The sequence below is a fragment of the Grammomys surdaster genome, unplaced genomic scaffold (assembly GCF_004785775.1).
Source record: "Grammomys surdaster isolate TR1022 unplaced genomic scaffold, NIH_TR_1.0 126278, whole genome shotgun sequence".
NCBI classification, from domain to species: Eukaryota; Metazoa; Chordata; class Mammalia; order Rodentia; family Muridae; genus Grammomys; species Grammomys surdaster.
In genome coordinates, this window is record NW_021621078.1 from 633542 (window position 1) to 638991 (window position 5450).

The window sequence follows — 5450 nt, forward strand, 5'->3', positions numbered from 1 at the left end:
AGAGAGAGAGAGAGAGAGAGAGAGAGAGAGAGAGAGAGAGAGAGAGATTGGGAGAAAGAGAGAGAGAGAGAGCTCTAGCCTTAGTCAGTTCTTCTATGTGACTTGGTATAAGTCACTTGGCCTCTCTGAACCCTGCGGGATTATATCTGAAGTTCTCTCTAATGCAGAGCGGAGATGAGAGGTCTTTTTGTTGAAGCCCAAAGCAAGCAGAGAGAGAGGTCAAAGGTCACGCGCCACTTTTCTGTGTCTTCTCCTTGACCCTCTGTCTTGTTTCATAAAGGTGGGTGTGCTGCTGGAGTGCAGAGAAGAGGCAAAGAATTTATTCAAAGCACTGTTCCCCGGTCCCTACCGGCAGATTGTCTCCACAGTGTTGGTCCTTCTTGCTCATTTTTTCGGAAGCTGCCCCCCAGATCAGTTTTCCTAGAGCAGGCCACATGGCTGTCAAGACCTTATCCACTGCATCCAACAGATGAGCCCAATTTACTGGCTGCCATTGTACCATTAGACTGAGCCACACTATCCCCAAGATGGACTGAAATCTTTCCTTCTTCTGCTGTGTGACCATGTCTCTCACTTGAATTCCAACCTATATGTCATTCCCAAAGACCTGGCTCCCTTTGTACCGTCTTCCATGTCCTCCTGGTACTCCTCCATTTCAGGACAGTTCTTCCTACAGTTCTCTCTGTCTCAGTACCCTGGTGATCTGGTTTGTGGAAAAACACCATCTGTAATTTCAGTGTAAACTTGTCAACATCTGTGTTTTTGTCACTGCCTCTGAAATACAAGCTCCAGGGTTTTTGCTTTGTTCCATACTGATTCCCAGTGCCTGGACTGGACGGCATAAACAAATGTTCATTGAGTGAATGAGTGATAGTTGATGCCTAGAGAGTATCTATTGAATTGTTAAGTCTGTAGACCTGCCGTCTTTCTCCCTCCTTTCAGGGACCACCTTCCCTGTTGTTCCATCTGTGTGCCTGGTTAGGTCTGTACTCTTTCCAGGCACAGGGCCAGGCCACGAATCACACCAGCCTATCAGAGTGTTCTCTCTCTCTCTCTCTCTCTCTCTCTCTCTCTCTCTCTCTCTCTTTCTCTCTTTCTCTCTCTGGGAATGCACATGGTGCCAGGCTGGTTCTGGGTGCCCAAACCTGAGATGCTCCCTGCCAAAGTGGTAAGATATGGTCCTGTTGTTGCCAGTAGGGAAGTCCCTGGGAATGACAGTCATTGGTAGAGATCCTGATGGCAAGTTCCGGACAACAGCCTTCAAACATCTGGATCCAGATGTGCCTCACTTTCAGTTCATCATCACAGTGTTCTGAAATTTACCTTCCCAAACTGGTCCATATTATAAATCTCAAAATAGCCTGGGCAAGTATGCATGCTAGTGGCTGAACACCACCCCTGGGGCTCCAAGGGCTTACAGTTATTCACCCTGCTGCACCGTTTATACAAAATCTTCAGTTAGGTATTGCATCCCAGAGAGGGGAAAGGATGTGAGGTGTCTAGGAAAGTTCCGCACTTCTCAACTCATTCTCATAACCTTAGGAAGCAGGAGACCATGCTGTAGAGACAGCTTCTACAGGAGCGTTGAGGCGGTCTCCTTTGGGTTCTCCTGGTGTTGGTGGGACATGGATCAGCTGTCCAGAGGAACAACTCTTTATCATCAAAGATGTCAAATATAAATGAAGGTAGCAAAAAGGGGATTCAAACACTCCATCACATGCTCACAAATCAGCCCCAATAAATTCCTGGCCACCCCTGCTCCACCTCTCTATCCACCCACTCCTTCCTGCCTGCCTTCCCTCCCTGATTGCTTTCAAGCATATCATTTTATATGGAAATATGTTAATATGCATTTCTAGATGATAAGACTCCTTTAAAGATATATCTCGTCTGCTGCTGGCATCTCACTGGAGCAGGTCGTTCCGGTAATGACTTCCGAGGAGCCAGACTCTTGGTCTCACACCCTTGAGAAGTTCCCTCTGGCACTCGTTTGAGCTTGATTGACAAGGTGAATTCCTTTGGCCAATGAGACAATAAGAATACAGTTCAAGGCAGAGGCACCTGCTCACTGGGGCCTTCTTGGTTTGGCTGCTTGTTGGGGATGTTTTAATGTTCACGTGATAGTGCAAAGCAGCACAGCCTGGCCTCCCTGGGAGGAAGAGTCCAGAGATAGGAAAGCATAAGTGGGTAGATGACTATACAGAGGGATAGATGACAGACATGGAAAGGTGATCAGGTAGATAGGTGACAAACCGGTAAATGACAGATGATAATGAGATAAATAATTGACAACAAATGATAGGTAGGTAGATGATGGAGATCTTAGATGGTAGGCAAAATATAGGTGATGGTGTTAGACAGATGGTAGACAGATAAACGTACCGTAGTTAGGAGCGTTGGCAGCTATTGCAGAGGGCTGTAGTTCGGTTCCCAGCACCAGGTCAGGTGATTCACAATCACCTGTAACTTCAGCTGCAGGGGATCCAACACCCTCTTCCAGCCTCTGCATGTGGGCATGCACGCATGTGCTCATGCATGCAAGCACACACAGATGCACACGCAAGAGCACACACACGCATGCACACACATCAAAAAAAGTAAAAATAAATCTTTAGGTAATGGAGCCGCCAGGGCTGAGGCTCCGTATCTCTATGCAAGATCATACAGTAGGATAGACATGAGTCAGCTCAGCTGAGATCTGCTTAAATCCGTGACTCACAGGATCACGAAAGAACAAGACAGTAAAAACAGTTGTTCATTTAAACTATCAGTTTTTAGGGTGGCTTTTAATACAGCAGCAGGTTACATATACCAAAACACAGAGAGTAATTCCTTGGTTTCATCAAAGAGCTAACCCATACTGAAATGCCGTTGAAGTCCTCATAGACCTTCCCTTCTTCCTTTTGCTTGTTACAGTCAGAAACCACATGGTCTTTCCAGCCTGGCTGACCAGTGTATCCCTTATGTCTTCTTTAATCTGTAGTTTCTCAGGCTTGTAGATATTCCCTACAGTCTGCTCTTGCTGAATGCTGTGGTCCTTTATAACCTGTTTTCATGTCTCTAAATTTTCTGTAAAGAAGAAGAAAAATCAATATGAAAGTGTGATCAGATTAGGGCTTGATTTACTCTTCCCCAAGGCCACTACATGGTGGCCTATGTTCTCCCTTAAGGGTTATTGATGAGTGTTTGTCTTTTCTTGAGCTTCTAATTCATTAGCTGTCATAAAATGATACAGCAAAGACCCACCCTCTAGTTTACCATTGACTATTGATTCTATAAATAGTATTAAGTACAATAATAAATAGTATTAAATATTAAAGACATATTAAAGATGCTGGTGATGACCAGCATCACCAACATCACTGTCACCATCGTCACCAACATCATCTCCATCACCACCAACCATCATTTTCCCCTTTCATTAGTAATGTAATACATCTGCACACATTTTTTTCTCTTGAAGTATCACCTCTGGGCCTTGTGGCATAGGCCGACAGCCCCAGATACTTGGGAGATAGGCAGGAGCATTTGAAGTTTAAGGCTAGCCTCAGCAACTTAGCAAGATCATGTTATAAAAATAAAGAAGCAGCAGAGGTCTGGGATAGAACTCTGTTGCCTAGCATGCGTGAGGTTGTAGGTGCAATCCCAGCACCCCTTCCTCAAACTCAAGCATTTGGCTACCCAGGGACGGCAGGATAAATGTTTGATTCACTCTATTTTTTCTTTTTCTTTCTTTTATTTTTTTGGCCATTTCTCAAAATAATGTGTTGGTTTTAAGCTCCCCCAGAGACCACCACTAAGGTTTATTTTAGTCTTTGTGTGTTCTAGTGAACTTGTGGATTTAAACAATTTACTGTGAGCTCGGTACAATTACTGTCTTTATTGATGCTGAAACAATACTGTCCCTGACCAGTGGGAACCAGTTCAGTCAGCTGTCTTGTCATTTGAAACTGACTCAGAAATAGCTTATTTTCTTTGATAGTTTTCTCATTTCTGGTTTACAGAAGCTGGCTTTATTTTGAACTTTATAATTTCCTAATTTTAAAATAAATATTCCCCCCCCTTACTGAGTCTGGTGGTTCAGGCCTATAATCCCAGCTGCATGAGAGGCTGAGGCAGGAGGATCACAAGTTAAAGGCCTGCCTGGGCTATAGTCAGTTCAAGACTAGTGGTCAGTTTAATTGAGATTCTTTCTCAAAGGGCAAAAAGAAGCCTGAAGATGTGGTTTAGCTGGAGTACCTGCCTAACCTACACAAGGCCCTATGTTCAGTCTCTAGTACACACACACATACACACACACACACACACACACACACACACACACACAGAAAGGAAGAAAGAACAAGAAAGTGAAGGCAAGTGCCTTGTCTCCAAGGATTCTTGGCTTATTTTCTCCCTGTCACACAAGGTGTTTCAGAGGCTGCGATAGAGACAGCTCTGATGGACTTTCTATTAGGACAGAAAGGCCTGATCATTTCCAGAAGGTCAAATTGCTTGGCATAGATTTGTGTTTTTCCCTGAGATAAATTTGGAAAAATTGACCACATAAGAGCATACCATTACCGCATCTGCAAAAAGCAGTGGATGCAAGAGGTGACACCTCATCGTGAATCACTGTTTTCTGGTGGGTGACAATTGAGACAGAATCTCATTTTTGTTAATAAAGGGTCCGAAGACATTGCAATTTCTGAGCTGGTTGAGTCTGCATCTGGGAGATCCAAAGATGTGCAGGTTCTCAGAGTGTGGGGTCGAAGTTCCCACTGAGTCTTGGAACTAATCTGTCACTTGGGAAGGCTCAACAGGGTCTGGGGGACCACCTATGTGTCGCAGTCTTGTCCAAGACAGTGTCAGGAGTGACGCTAACAGAACTTTTCCTAACACATTTGGAGGTTAAAATAACATGCTGCACAGAGCGACAACTGGCTTCACCTTTTCTTTGCCAGGAGTACTACTGTACTCAGAACTCTCCCATTTAATTCTTTATCCAAATAAATACATGGATCCAAAAGCTCTGTTAGACTGGGGAGATGGCTCAGAAGATAAAGTTCTATGAAGCATGAGGACAGTAACTGGAATCCCCGGAACACAGGGGAATGCTGGATGGGCAAGGCAGCCCACCTATGGTTCCAGCCTCAAAAAGCAGAGGCAGGGGATCTCCAAAGCAAACTGGCTAGCAAGACTGGAGTTATAGGTGAGCTCTGGGCTTGAATGAAAGAGACTACCTCAATAAGTAGGTGGAGGTGATCATGAATGCTTTGTGACATTAACCTTGTGCCTCCACATACATGTATACACATGTGAACATGCATTTGTACCAACACCCAATACAGGTCCGCACACATGTACACATGTATATACACATGAAGAAAATGAGTAAGAGAAAGCTGTCAGTTCTCAAGTCCCTCTCTCTCTCTCTCTCTCTCTCTCTCTCTCTCTCTCTCTCTCTCTCT

At 44.6% G+C, this 5450-nt stretch overlaps 1 long non-coding RNA gene across 1 annotated transcript in view; it reads right to left on the reverse strand.

Moving 5' to 3' along the window:
- Positions 1–2874: 2874 nt before the first annotated feature.
- LOC114613787 overlaps positions 2875–5450 on the reverse strand; it is an 8697-nt gene continuing 6121 nt past the window's right edge. Inside the window, exon 3 of the long non-coding RNA XR_003710233.1 lies at positions 2875–3069. This is a non-coding gene — a long non-coding RNA (uncharacterized LOC114613787). The remainder of the gene's footprint in view (positions 3070–5450) is intronic.